We start from the raw sequence: 13,773 nt of genomic DNA on the forward strand, positions 1-13,773 counted from the left end.
TGTTACATTTTCTCTCTATTTCGCTCATTATAAGCATTGTTTTAGTTGCCTCTACACTATTACCTTATGCTCCTCTAAGTTAATATAAAGGGACTGACTAGCACTGGACACATTTTGTTGTGGCCTAATTGGCTGGCCTTGTTTCAACTCTGCTGCTCTTTCTGTCATCTAGAAAACTTCATTTACCTTGCATGGTAGTGCTATGGGTTGCCTTTGTTGCCAACTGCTCCCCCTCAAAAAAAGCCAAACCAAACCAAAAAAGTGTGGTAGAAAAGTGACATAGAGATGTGGTTATGTGGAGTGGAAATGTCTATTTAAGGATAAATTTGGAAAGACTGGGTCAAAATGTGTCTTATAGCTACAGAAAGGGTTATAAGACTTTATAAAGGGAAGATGATGAAAAAAAGATGAGTTATTCAGTGAATCATCATGAAAAAGGGTTAATTAAAAGCCTACTTTTAATAATGAATTAAAATACAGGCAATAATAATTGAAACTGGAAGTAGTTGAGTAACTAGAATCTGTTACTGTTGGAGAACTTGCAGGACAGACGAGTTGAAAAGAGTCAGCATTCCACCTAGCTTGGCCTTTTAGGGGACTATAAAGTACATTTAACTCATTACTCTGCTGCTGAAGTAGCAAGTTAAAATAAAATGAAGTACAAATGCAATAGAAATGTATGTATGACATAGTAATATTTCCATTTAACTGTGGATGGGGCATTTTCTTTACATCTGGGCACTGGAGAAGTTTTGATAAATGGAGAAGTTGTGATAGGAAACAAAAGCCAGTGAAATTACCCAAGGTTTGTAGTGTGGGTTTTTACACTGAGGAGTGAGTTGTTTTCATTCTCACTGCAGCTGACAAGAAAAATTGTGGTTTTTATTTTCTAGTTTTAAACATTGGCAATACAATATTAAGGATAACAGAACAATGGAAGAATACTGTCATGGATGTTCTCTGCTAATAGTTTCTTGAAGTAACTAGAGGGCAATTAGGCAGAAGGCTGTCTGAACATCCTTGATTCTATTTCAGTAGATTAATGTATGTGCTAGTTGATTAGTTGAACTCTTCTGAAGTCCTGCATTTGGAGAATATTAATAAATAAAAGTTACAGTGCTCTGGGGGTGTGGATGTTGAAAACATCATACATATTTTGCTTGTCTTTCAGCTTGCCATGTTTAATCATTATGGTTCTCTTAGCTACAATGTTTCAAGCTCAAGACCCTCTGCAGTGTAGACAGCACTAATTATAAAGCCCTTGACTAATTTTTGTGTAAAATTTTATAATTACATCAATATTGCATCATGTTGATTAAATGTGGTTTCATATTTAGAGTATCTCACCTTAATTCCCTTTCTTCTCTTACTGCTTTTTCCTCCTAAACTCACAGTGTTAAACTTTCAGTAGTGATTATTAAAACATAAAATGTTTTTGCATGAGAAGATAATTGGTTTCAGCGCTTCGTGTTTAATAGCGATAATTTTGGTCACTACTTGAGCATGGACTGTGAGACAAACTATTTTAGAGGACTTCATATTTTTATTTCTTCATAAAGCCATTATAATCTTCCTCTTCTCTGAATTATCTTCTGTGAAGTGCCATACCAATGACTTCTTAAATGTCAGTAAATGGATTTTTTTTTCCCCCAAATTTTACATTTCTCTGGTTTAATTTCATTTTTCCTCACTCAAATTTCTAATATTTCTACTTAAGTGATCTTTACATACATACTCAGTATATTCACAATAAGCAGATGGTACCAGGGGCTAGACATTTCTGTGTGGTCACTGCAGGTCACAATTACACTTATACTCTTAGGTGGCAATCTTAATATTATGTGGCCACACACAAGAGTGTGAAACAAAGCTTCACTACATTATCCAAGGCAGAGAGGCTGCATTGTTAAGCAGGAATAAGTTATCTTTTAGTTGGTTCTGTGGAGACATTTCTATGAGAGTCAAAGTAGGTGAGCTGCACATTAATAAATCTTTTGAGATTTTTTCTTCTAAGAGATAGTGAGGGAAAGGCTACACATGCCTAAGTTTTACATGGAAAGATAATTTTACTGCTTCGTGCATTTGTTTACTCTCTGTGAGCCCATACATGACTTTTGAACAACTGGAAGTTGTCAAACCAGGCAAGGAGCTATTGGGAATAAAGGAATCCTAGAACAGGCTGAGTCGGAAGGGCCCTTTTAAAGGTCATCTGGTTCAACCCCTTTGTTGTGGGCAGGGACAACTTCCACTAAATCAAGTTGCTTGTAGCCAGTCTGTGTTTCTTTATGGTTAGATAAATGCAGGATGTCAGAATTACTGTTCCATAAAATGCTGACAAAACTGGAAAGCTGTATCATGCTACCAGCACTCATTCCATGAGCACCTGCATGCCATCCCTTATTTCTTTGTAAGAATTTGATGAAGCTTTAGAGTGTGTGTGGACTTAGTAGACATAACCTAACATATTCTCTCACTGAAAATATTACCCTCAGTAATATTTTCAGTAAAGTAATAATATTTTCTCTCAGTCTTGAAAGGTTAAAAATTACTAAAAGCTTCTAAGTAATTTTTTCCTTATTTTGTTTAGTGTCCTTATCTGTAGGATGGCTGAGTACTGGTTCACAGGGGTCAAAAACAGTAAGGAAAAAAACCTAATAATTTAGTTATTCAGTTAAAAATATTCAGGAATCTGAAGGAATACATTCACTTGTCAAAAATGCTTCAAATTCCCTGTTGACAGCAAGTTACACAACAGTGATGGAAATCTTATAATGTTTTGTTATTTTAGGATAAGAAACAAGACTTGCTAACTAGGGTTTGTTTACAGGTACTAATTTTTTAAAATCAGTATAATTTCCTACTAGAAGGAAAGTTATGCCCTCTTAAGCTTCTGTCAGAGCAGTAGAAATGAACAGTACATAGAGCGTATATTCACATGTATATATGTATAGAGTAGTCTTCATTTTCTTGCCAGCCTATTCCACTCTTAAATTGATTTTACTGCAAGAGTCTATTATTCAGCCTACCTGTTTCTTTTTTTCATGTGTTCTCATTAATACATATTGAAAAGGGATAAAGGAAGGTATGCTGGGATATAATATGCAGGATTTTCTTCAGATCCTTTTCCCATTAATATTCAAGGAAAATCTGATTTTTTTTTACATAAGAAAAATGTTAGGGTTTTTTTGGACACGATTCCATTTTCTGTTAGACTATTTGTGAAAAGCATTTTTGGTAGAAATTGAGAATACTTTCTTCTTGAAAATAAAACCTTTGTTCCTGGTGATACAGAATAAAACAGAAATATTGAACTCCCTGCAGCTCAAGTAACGCTAACCTATACATTAAACATACCTTGAGTATTAAAAAATATTAAGATTTTGCTTCCCCTTACAAATGAAGATTTAATTATGCAGGGTTTTTAATGAAATTTTTCCTGTAAATTTCCCAGCTGTGGTAATGTATTTTCAATTTATTATCACATTGTGGCTACAAAAAAAAAAAACAAACTGTGAATAATTTGACCTCACTTATATTTTTTTTATTATTTGTTTTTGTCTTTCAGAAATCAATTCTTTATTGCAAGAAATTGTGATTATTTATTGATTGAGAAAGAAAACAGACTGATGCTCTCTTGGGTCTTCTGAACAATATGTAAGTTAAAGTTTTCTGTAACCCTGATCATTTCTTCAATTTAGGTCGAGATTATTATTTGATTTTAGCAAAGAAACCATTGGCTAGAGATGTTTCTTAATGTATTTTTTTAATCACAGCAGCAGCTAAGGTACAGTGGCAGATTGTCTGAGGTAATACCTTTTGAAAGGTATTTTTATCCCCTTGTTTTACTTTGCACATTAATATTCATCAGGTTCTTCTAATCATTTGTAAGCTTCTCATAGGCAGGTTCATAGCAGCACAAGTTAAAATCCATCATAATTGTTAAGCAAAGCTCTGAAAAAAAAAAAATTATACAGGGCCTACCTGCTCAGCAAAATGATCTGGCACTAAATAAGTGCCTTTATGCCTTAACTTCCCCCCAAAATAGCAGTATTGTGACCTTTTCTGGTAGGAACTGCAAAAACACGACACAGTGGCTGAGAGAAGTGTAAAATCTGATTAAAATTTTCAGTTTGAAGGAGATGCTAAGTAGTATTAATGACCTTCTCTGACTTAATGCACTAGTACAGAAAGGGAGGCTAAAAAGTCCGTTTGCTCTTTCCCAGGGAAACAATGTGTGGAACAATGTCGCCGCTCAGTAGCAGCATGGTTTCTGCTATTGCTAGTGGAACAACAGACTTGTCTCCTGTTGATGTTTGATTTCATTGCCATAAGCATTTCCTGCCTGATAAAGGCACAGTTCTTGAGGTTCATGTTGGATCTCTGTTATTTGTTTGACTTTTGAAAGGCTAATTGATTCAGCTTTGTTCAAGGCGTTGTCTTGGTCTTTTCTGTGCATAGATATTTGTGGGGACAATTCATGGGCTCCAGTGTTAGGAGACTGAATAGTCATGCACTCACACAGAAAGAGGACTTTGAACATCCTGGTTTTCAGTGTTTTCAGTATGATTTCTGTCACTGTTTTTAGAAATGCTCCAGTCCATGAGTAGAAGAGATGTCACTGGCTGAGGTGATGTGCCATATCTAGTGACTAGTCAGAACTTAAATGTGAGGTTTGACACACAGCCAGCCAACTTGTCTTTGTTCAGGTGAACTTTCCAACTACTCTAAAAGTAAATTACCTAATATAAGATGGTATTTTCACAAATAAATTAATTGAAGGAACAAGTGGTTTGAATGTGTTCAGCTGTAGGTGGGGATTCTCAAACTGGGATGCAAAAGCAGTGTGTCTGTGCTCTCTACTAAAAAAAAGACAAGAAGAAGCTGCGAAATGGGTGTCTGGACAAAAAGTTCAAGATGTGCTGTCAAAATTCTTGTTTTAGCTGAGCAGTTTACACAGATGTTTGTAGCTTCCTAGAGGATTAGACTGACAGAAAAATAAAAGCACTGGGCATCCCTTTATCAACATCTAGCCAGTTTTTTTCTGATTCATAAATACTTTCAGTGTCATGAGCAGAGGATTTAAGATCAAGGTTTTCATTGTTAGGGAAAACAATATATTTTTCTTCCTTCTGTTGGGAAGATTAAGTCTTTTATTTGATATGCTCATTAGATTTTGTGATAGAAGCCATCAATTTGAAATAAAAAATTAAATGTCTTAGTACCATTTTATTGTGCAGACTAAGAGTTGGGTTGCAGCTGGCCTTAAATGACTGCAGAGCTACTGGCTATAGCTGATCAGGAAGCCTCAACTTTCCATATATGACATCCTATCATTTCTGCTATTGCTATTTTTTGAAGCCTGGTCCTTCTCTCTTCATTTTGGAAGACTCCTAGTCCCTGTTGTTGTAAAAGGTTAGCAAAAGCTGTGCTGCATGCAGTACTAATTTATTTACACCCCCCCCTCAGTCTAGGAGCTAACAAGATAACTAAACACACGTGCTGCAAGTCTTTGATTTTCAGCACATGCAGCAATCAAAGGAATTCTGGCAGCCACAGGGTGGTGTCAGTACTGGTGAGAACTGATCTACATTTTGCAAGTTTTTTTTTCACATTAGAAAATGCAGATTAGTGGAAACTAAAATCTGTGTCCTCAGCCTTTCATCCCAACTGGCTTCCTGATAACCTTTAGGAATAACAGTGCTTTTTCACTGGTAGCTAATTAAACACAGTTCTCTCATGGAAGCTGTATGCCACAAAGCCTGCAAGTTAGAAATTGGACTGTGTCCCTAGTTGGGGTGTTTTGGTGCTAGAAGTAGCTCCTAGGAACTCTGAAGGCCTGGAAGATGGGATTGGGGCTGGAGTCCTCTGTGCTTTTAAAAGGCTTGTCTTGCTTAGAGTGCTTCACTTCTGGGGTTAACTCCCAACTTCCAGATCAGTTTACAGGATTTTTAAGTACTTAGCAGTACATTGAGGATCTGTGAACCTGGGGCAGCTCATGATAAGTTTTGTTTTTGTACTGCCTTAATATCTTTCATTTGCTTGAGTTCTGCCTGATTCAGTTTGTTCTGTGTGTTTGTTTTTTTTAATTATTATTTGATAGAATAGAAATTCTGTTAGGAGTTTTATTGCTGTGTGATTTGGGGGGTGAAAAAATAATCATCTGAGTAGTGCTGATAATAATCCAGGTACATAATGTTTTAAAGAGGTTTCATGTGGATATTATTCTTCAGCTGAAAACATTGTTTGGGAATGATTGATTTAATTATTTTCTCCAGGTAGAGACTTGGCTTCTAACTGGAAGCATTTTATGCTGTGTAGTTACTTGAGGCACTGTTATTTTCAATTCAACAGGAAACGGCTCTAAGTAAGAGCACAGAAATGAGTGACAAAGTAAGAGCACAGAAATGAGTGACATTGTGTTAGGGGGCTGCATATCTCAAAATACACAGCTTCAGCCTGCATGCAAAAACATCATTTAGCTGTGATAATAGAAATTAGATTTCAATCAGTATGCTCTTTGTTATTAATCCATTTTTCTCCTTTCATCTGAAGAGGTCCTAATAACATGTTAGGCAAATCACACTCTTTAAGAGCTGATTTGAAATAAAAATGCTTTTGAAGCCTTGTAATTTCAGGCATGCATTTTGTAATAATAATATGTTTCCTTGCTGCTAATGTATTGACGCATACTTGTAAATGTGCACAATGTTTTTCTTTTATTTTGGTCCAAGTTTATTGTTAGGAATTAAATAATTCTTCCTATTTAAGCAAATTTGTGAGGAAACCATAGGAGGTACAGTAAGAACATTAGATTTGAAGACCTAATAAAGACCTTAAGTTCTAAGGACTGGTTATTAATTTGGAAGGTTGAAGGCCTGAGGTTAGTTTTTTCCTTTGGGGCAGAAGTGATGGTGTTTCAAGTAGTTATAAATCTTTGATGTTTCATCAGTTTCAATTACTGTCTGAAGGTGAGGAATTTGTAGTGTGCGCACCCAAGCAAACACTTCTGTGTACATTCTGCATAGGAGCACTCTCATATAGGTTAGGTTGTTATTGGAGTCTCAACTGCACAACTTGATACAGCTTCATTCTAGCAGACATTTTTTGTGATACAGAGAAAGAAACTTATATGAAGGCTTTTGATAGACTACTGAGATTATCATTTTGGTTTCTAGGGCCAGCTTGAAGAACAAAAGAATTACTGTCAAAGATGTTGTGAATTTACTGCTAATTTAGTAACATTTCTCAGTTTCTTCTGCTGTTTTTAGTCTAGCAAATCTTAGCTACCTAATATCTCCCTTTAAAAACACCCTTTTGAGGCGGGTGGGGTTGGGGAGAGTATACAACTCCCCTCTGTGAATGTGGCTATAATGCTCTATCTGAGCATACCACTTCCTGACAGTCTCCCTTTGTGCCACCCCAAAAGAGGGTGGTGTGCCCAAAATCCTTGTCTTAAGGACCTTAAAGGGGCCTCTCAGTATTATAGTCTGCTCTCCTACAATTTTGCTGCTTCTTGTAGGGTTGATTTCACCACACACCCTTTTTCTTTTACAGAGTCTTGCTTTTCAGCATCCTTAAAGCTGTGTGAGTGAAATTGGATTGGATGAATAGGATCCTCTGGTCCATGCTGCCACACATGAATTGACAGCCCATGGACAACAAAACCCCACTCAACCTGCAAAGGGTCATCTGGATGAATGGGGCCAAAAGCTTCATATATTCCTGTCTCAAAAGCCAGTAGCTTTAGGACCTCCTCATGTACCAGTGTCCAGTCACAAGAAGCTGTTTTTCTGGTTAAATCATAAAAAGGCCCAGCTATGATGGAAAATAATTAGGAGAATGCTTCCTCCAATGCCCCGGTAATAAGGGACACAGCCAGGTGCATCTTTGGGCAATCTTTGTGTTTCTATCTGCTCTGGCCTCCCGTGGCCATCCTTCCTCAGGAGGTGCTTCTGCCCTGACAGCCACTACTGGGCAAGACTGGGCCTGCAGGGCAGGGTGGGGCCTTGCTTCCAGTGTGCTAGCGACTGACAGCTGCACTAGTGGCTCCAAAGGGGATGGGGGCTGCGGCAGAGCACTATTCCACCTTTGCTGAACTTGATCTGCCCCCTCCCACACATCCCGTTTTGAGCCAGATATCATTTTTTTCAGTCTTTCTCAGACTGCTGAGGTACTGGGCTTATTAAAAATTGATTTGAAATGTATCAAGCATTAATGACTGTGAGAAAGTACGGCTAATATTATTGGGTGTCTGAGCTACTTCCACACACCTAGGGAAGAAAGTGAAAGATTAAAAGAAGGCTTTGATTAGAATACATCAAAACCCCATGCAGTTCAATCTAGTTGTCATAAACCATCACGTATATTAAATGAAGGTTTTTTTTGTGCTTAAATTAAATTTACTTTATTTCTATTATTTATATTCTTTATTTCTATTAAGTATTTGCATTTCTTAGATATTTTCATCCTCATCAACTTAATACAATGTTATTTATGCCATGAATCACATGTTAAATACAACTTTATTCACAAAAATTAAAAGCTCTACTGACTCATTTATAGGTTTTCAGTTTTCAGACTTCAGATCTGGCTGACAGTAAAATTACTACAAAATTATTTTGTCATCCTAGTCTCTTTGGAACAGGAATAAGATATGTCCTGTACATCACCAGTTTATGGTCTTGGCATTTAAAATATTTCTGGTAGACACGGCATGGTTGATACCAAGCTGAAGCTTCTTAAGTTATATCCTAAGTGTTGGCAAATGTCATTTTCCCCCCAACCCCCCACTTGTGTCCTTAGAGCTTTGATATATTTACATACAAACAGCTTCTGAAGATGAAGAAATTAAACATGTTATCCACTGTGATTCTCCATGACTGTCTTTTAAAATGTCAGAACAGCAATTCCAAATTTGGATTTGCCCAGATTGGAGCGCTCTTGGTTTTGCAGACAGGCTTGAAGGACTGTTTAGCTCTTAAGCCCTTATTGTTATATGGTCCTGACATCTTTTAGGCCAAGGAAGTAAAAGCTCTCATAGGTGACTGAAAACTAGGAAAGTAGTTTGATTTTGTATGTACTTGTTATGGACTATTTTTCTGCTAAACAGAGGGAAGTTTTCTTGGTGCAGACTCAGGGATGCTGCTTTGCTGGAGAGTTTTCTCTTGTTTCCAGTTGTTACTTGTCTTGGCTGCTGCAGAGGTGCAGGGCTGCTGTCACACAGCTGGCAGCTTGGCCCTAACACAGGGAGCAGCTGTCCATGCACTGGGTGTCAGCTGAAAGGTTGCAGCTGGGTTTGGAAGTGAGGTGTGTGCCAAGACCAAATAGGTGATGAAGCGATCTTGTTTTGGAGGAAAATTTTGATAGATGTCTTACAGTACTTGAACCTGATATACCAAAGAGGTGTAAGAGAGCTGCTCTTCTCCCCAGTTCTAAAAAGTGGTGTTTGAATTTCCCTATTTTTGAGGTATTGATATCAAACCCGCTTTTGGGTGCTTCTTTGTTGCTGCTGTTTTACTGGCATCCTGACAATCCTTCTCTTTGTTGAAGTCTCATTCTGTTACAATTCTTCTGTTTGATAAATGTTCCAAACTGCTTTATTAAAAGAAGCCAGGATACTCTAGTGATTCTTACCAAGTGTATCCCACATTTGTTGTTTGTTGAGCAAAGGTACAGAATTCATATGCTAAAGTTGTATCTGTGGTGTGAAAAATGGATACAAAGAATTTTAGCTCTTTTTCATCTCTGGAAACTGCATTGTACCTGAAAATAAATTCCAGCTCTAATATGCAATTCTGTTGCAGCCATAGTAAATGTTATTATTATTTTTCTCATAAAAAATTAAGGTAAATATTTGGTAGTGTAGTTTTACATTTTCTGTGCACAGTTGTTTTTCTAGCAGATCTGCTTCCCTCAAAGATAAGATGCCAGGCTGTGATTTTTATATATATATATGTCTGTCTAAATAATCTAAATATCGATGTCATAAAGATGATGTATCACTTCAGTTCTGGTATTCATTGCCAATTTTGTTAGAGAATTGTCACTTCTGCAAATGGAAATACTTCAAGCATTGGGGAAGAGTAATTAAGTTTGGATAATGCTATTTAGCTAAAATAAAACTAAACTAATTTCTTCACTAAATTCAATTCCAAATCTATTCAGAGTCCTGGAATATTAATTTACCAATATCCTATCCACCACACACATAGTCACTCACTCATGTTTGCTACCTAATTCTATTTTGTTCCTTTGGAAGATAGATACTGTCCGCTATCAAAAATGTCTGTGCTAATTCTCAGTCATTCTGGTTATCTGTGTCTGTGTATATTATATTTCTTTAAGGTAACCTGCCTTGCTATTTAAGAAAACAATGCTGTTCCTTATGGTATGGCTATGACCACATACTTCCACCTGAAGCAGCCATATGTTTTCTCACATTGACTCCCACTGTAATGAGACTAGTAGGAAAGGAAAAGAAAGGCAAGTGAAAACACAGGTTTATGAAAAATATCAGCTACTTAACATCATTTGAACTAGTAAAATAAATTCTGGTGAAGAAGTTTTCTTTACTAGGTGATGTAGCTAAAAATACATGGTAAATCACCAACAGTTGGCTAACATGAGTACAAATAAAGAACATGATTGATAAATAAAGCACATAGTTCTCTAGCTCATCTTGCACAGAGAAAGGCAAAGATGCAATAAAATAGGAAACCTGAAATTTCACAAGGTGATTAGCACAAAATAATTAAATGCTATGAATTGTTTTATTAAGCAGACATTTTATTGAACAGTCACCCCAGTTCTGTTGCTGTCACCTACATAAGCTTAGATCACATTAAAGTCTGCATTGTTTCCTACTAGATGTGCACAGATCCTAAGTCTTGGGGGGGACCTGTGGCTAGAGTAATCTGTGAATGTTATCAGGCAATGTGAAAAATATGGCTACTGTCACCCTAAACACATCTGGGATGAATCAGAGCATCAGTGTAGCTTTAAATGTCCCTGCTGCTGCACACCATGAACCTGAAAATGGATCACTTCTGTTCTCCAGAACACAGCCAAAATGTCTCAGTAACAGAATGAGAGAGCTTCCACAAGCTGTCTCAAGGCTCTGAGGGTATAATTTTTGGAAAGCTCCTTGGCTGAGCCCAGAGTAGTAAAGATTGGTAGCACTTTCTGTAATGGTCTGCAGCAGCTCTTTTCGATCAGCCTGTGAGCTTTGAATGAGTCAATAACAATGCAAGGACAGACTATATTTTTACATCTTAGGACACAGTTGGTAGGAATACTCTTTTGGGTGTGGAGAGCAGCATTAAATGAAAGAGCTGACCAAAACTATTACTGTAACTGTTCTGGAGATAAAGAGTAGTCTGTTCTAATGTCCTGGTCTGAATTATAGGAGACAGACATCTCAATGCAGGTATAATCCTAGCTATTAGATATTCTTATATCCCTCTCTTGTTTTTTCTCAACTTGAGACAACTGCATTTCTGTGAGCTTTAGATGGTTTGGTTTGAAAGAAAAAAAAAAGAAAAGGGTCAAAAATTTAAAGTAACTTCAGAAATGTGGGTGTCAAAGAAATCCATTTGAGGATGCTGTGATTTTTCCTAGGGGAGTAGTTCTGTTTGAGATTACTATGAGACAAAGCTATCACTTAAGAAAATATGGGATTTTACATGCACTTCATACTCCTGGCATCTCCATTAGAAAGTACTTAAATGATTTCCTGTTTCAAATATTGTTAACTTGAATAAATGCCCACGTTTCATGCTCCAATTACTGTACATATTTTTAATGCTAATATCTTAGTAAAACAATTGGTAAAAATAGTGGTGTAAAAATGGTGAACACCTAATTTATATTTCCTATATGAAAAATAGAAAATATAAAAGAAAGCAACTTTTGTTTCCCTTTCACTGTATTAGTCCATTTTGAGACGCTTCTCAAGCTTCCATGGAAACATTTAGCCAGAGACCTGGAAAAGATCAGAAATATGAGCAGCAAGCTCTGACTTCATGCACTCTTTGTGCCCCTTCTGCCAAGCCAGAGCAAATGTATATTTGTTACTCCTCAGTGCATGTTATCAATCAGCAGCAAAAAAGAGGACAGATAGAGAAGATGTCATTCAGGGTGAGAGTGGTATTTTTTGTAATTCTTCATTATGCCATCTATTTGCTGGTGTTATTGTCCTCCTAGGCCCTAAAGAACACTTTAAAGAACAATTCAAAGAAGGTTTGGTACCATACTGACTACATTTCAATGTCATTAACTACTCCTCCATCTCATAGACATTCTATCATGGTATTCCGAACATTTCCTTTTTCAATTCTCTTTCATTTTCATAAGCAGCTGTCTGAATGGCCAACAAAGTAAAAAAGTCTCTCTTTCCAATACATGTAGCCAGAGGGCACATCAGATGTATAAAATGGACTGAAAGAATATCCAGTGACACTAAGTGGTGGTGGATCATGCAGAAAGATAAAATTCTGTTGATGCAATGATGATGGAGATATATTATACTACAAATACAGAATGAAATCTTTTTATCTTCACCTCTGATCACAGTAGGTGTTATGTTTTCACTAAGGGAAAGTAACCTTTGTAACCTTTTGTTCTGTTTGGATGCAGTAATTGATGTTTGCATCTGTGCTATATTTGCTCTCTTTAGAAAACAAAACCCAACAAGACTTTCCTGAAAAATATTTAAGCTTTACAGAACAAATCAGACATGCTTTATGGAGCGTTAGCTCCATCTCTTTACTGACAGTTATTCCTGTTTTGCGTAATACTTCCCAGACGATAATTATTAAATGCTATCAGATGGTTGATATTTTCCAAAGAAGTCATTATACTTGCCATCATGTCATTATAGGATTTACCTTTTGCTGTGGTTTTTTTTGTGCATTTTTTTTTTTTTTTTGCTGCTAAAACACAGAAAGTGATTACTTCACATAGAATAAAAACCCCCAAAACACCTTTAAAAGCATTTGCATGTTCTTTTTGAACATGTAATAGTTTATGTAAGCTTATCCATAAATTATTCAGCATTTGTTGAGTGTAAATGTGGCTCATTGGGCTTGCTGCAGTTGGACTTTCCCAATCTAAATGACTGTTCAGCTTACAGTTGGCAATTCTGTTATAGTTGCTAGTTTAAGGCAAGGAAGGACTGCAGATGGAACACCCTGGTTTTGTTATGGGAATCCCATCCCCCAAATGTTTTGACTTCTACTCTCAGAAAACTGCCCCAAGCATTTGCTTGTGTACAGGATAGGAAGAGAGATGCATTATCACTGTGTATAGTAGTCCTTTATTAAAGGAAGTCTTCATACCAGCCTAAATACACTTCATCAAAGTAACTTAGTAAACTGAGACATGGATGTTCTTCAGATTAAAAAAAAAAGAAAGAATAAAACAGTATATATATAGGAAGTCCAAGTTGAAGAAATAGGCTACAAACTCAGAGAAGTCTTCCACATGTACAGGAAGGTTCAAAGAAACCTCATGAATGGGATGGTAGAAGCAAGTAAGTACATGTAAGGGGAAGAATTGCTATCTGTAAATGTATTGACAAATTGGCAAATTCATGGTTGAAATTCTACAGAAATAATAGGATCTTTATATGTACTAATAGATTAGACTGTCCCATCTCTTGAATTTTTGGATTGGGGTGTGCGCAGAGGACCTTCACCAAAAAATAAACTTGTGGAAATCATGTTTACAGAAGATTGCAGAAATAAAACTTCAAATGAAAGCTTGAAGAATAAAACA

The 13,773-nt window shown here is 36.6% G+C and overlaps 1 protein-coding gene across 7 annotated transcripts in view; it reads left to right on the forward strand.

The window, feature by feature from the left end:
• Positions 1–13,773, forward strand: part of LRRC4C (leucine rich repeat containing 4C) — a 484,651-nt gene that overhangs the window by 197,417 nt on the left and 273,461 nt on the right. For all 7 annotated transcript variants that reach the window (XR_011679279.1, XM_071427596.1, XM_071427599.1 and 4 more), the window contains exon 2: positions 3,566–3,654. The gene's annotated coding sequence lies outside the window, so the exon portion shown is untranslated. The remainder of the gene's footprint in view (positions 1–3,565; positions 3,655–13,773) is intronic.

Source organism: Agelaius tricolor, unplaced genomic scaffold (assembly GCF_023055355.1).
Source record: "Agelaius tricolor isolate 1412-34295 unplaced genomic scaffold, bAgeTri1.0.p SCAF_5, whole genome shotgun sequence".
Taxonomy (NCBI): Eukaryota; Metazoa; Chordata; class Aves; order Passeriformes; family Icteridae; genus Agelaius; species Agelaius tricolor.